Source organism: Gavialis gangeticus, unplaced genomic scaffold (genome assembly GCF_001723915.1).
Source record: "Gavialis gangeticus isolate Ggan-Ray unplaced genomic scaffold, GavGan_comp1, whole genome shotgun sequence".
Taxonomy (NCBI): Eukaryota; Metazoa; Chordata; order Crocodylia; family Gavialidae; genus Gavialis; species Gavialis gangeticus.
Genome location: NW_017729013.1, coordinates 204,153 through 205,747, shown reverse-complemented (window position 1 = coordinate 205,747; position 1,595 = coordinate 204,153).

Below are 1,595 nucleotides of genomic sequence, written 5' to 3'. Positions count from 1 at the left end.
TTTTTTTTTTTTTACTCCCATGAGAGTAGACTTCCAATACAATGAAAGGATGACGGGAGCTCAGCTCTGTTCCCTGCTGCTGTCTCATTCTAGGAGATGCTGGTGCCAGTCTGTTTGAGACAGATGGAGGTGAGCAAATGCTGTGCTTGGCACCCTCCTGCAAGTTGTCCATAAACAATCCCCAGCAGTAACACGAGTGCTGTGCCGAGCATATGCTGCACGTGCCACACCAGACCTTTCTGAAGTGACAGAGAAACTGTTAACCTGTGTGCGTCAAGAATGGCTGGGGTGTTTTCTTCTTTCAAGTTATGTGCTGGTGAGCTAGGTGGGTCAGAGGCCATTATCAATGGTGGATGGCACTCTGTCCAGGATGTCCTGGCCTCCAAGGGCAGACTGAGCAAATGCCTTGTGTCTGCATGACATTAAAGCTCTGGATTAATTGGCAACAGCAGGCTGCGCTCATAGAGCAAGACCGTGGCTATACAGGGAAGGGAAGGCCATGGCTTTAGTGCCTGAGCATCACAGCTGTAATCTGGAAATAGGCTTCATCAGCAAGGCTCTGAGTGCATTGAAACAAATGGGAGGCAAGGGCGTTGGAGATCTTGCCAGGATCCTGCCATTTCCATGCAACTTTAATCTTTCCCTGGAAAATGCGCTGTCCTCCAGATGGAGCGTATAGTTTTAACAGAGAATCAGTCAAGTGGAAACATGAAGACTGAGACCTGACTTTGCAGTTAAGACCCCTTTATGGCATGATTCTGCCTACTTTAAAAGCCAGAGTAGAGCAATGTTGCTTTGGAACAACTGAGAATTCAAGCAGACATGTCTTACTGTTTTTGGAGCTCATGAGAACAGGTTCCTCCATATGAAACAAAGCTGTTACTGGCACCATGGCTTACTGTTGACTGGGATTCGGCCTCTGAATGTATATGAAGCAAGAGGGAGACGAAATGATCTATTTCCTACCCTTGCCTCCATGCCTGCATTTGGTTTCCTTTCGGGCACTGCAAGTGGCAGGAAGCTGAGCCTTAATTTGTATAGCCCAGAGAACTATGCATTTATAACTCATACAAAATGAAATCAGAATGGCAGCCAGTTGCTGGGACTGATACAGGTTGCAAGCGTGCTCCTCTTGGACCCCTATTGCAAGAATGTGCCTGAACTTGGCAACGTGCAAAACAATAAGGCTTTGTGCTCGTTATGGAGTACAGGTTCGTAAGCAGCTTTACTCAGCTTTGCATCAGTGTTGCTCTACTTCTGATAAGCAAACCTCCAGTTCAGCTTCTCCTCCTATCTCCCTAATAGTTTGAGAGCACAGTGCTTGCTTTGTTCCCTCCTAAACAACAGGCATCAAGAGTCCAACTGGCAGTTGACTGTGAAAATTTGCAAATGTAATCTGGCTGGCATTGCTTTTAGCATACATCTGTCGCTGAGCTTTGACAAGGATAAGACTGTAGAAAAGCAGCAACTTGTTTTTGTGCAGTAAACTCACCCCTTATCTCTTGTTGCTTTGAAATGGGGTAAGGATGACTCAGGGCTTGGGTACACGTGACGTCTTGCACCTTGTAAGCCCCCTGTTCAAATCAGCCACGGGT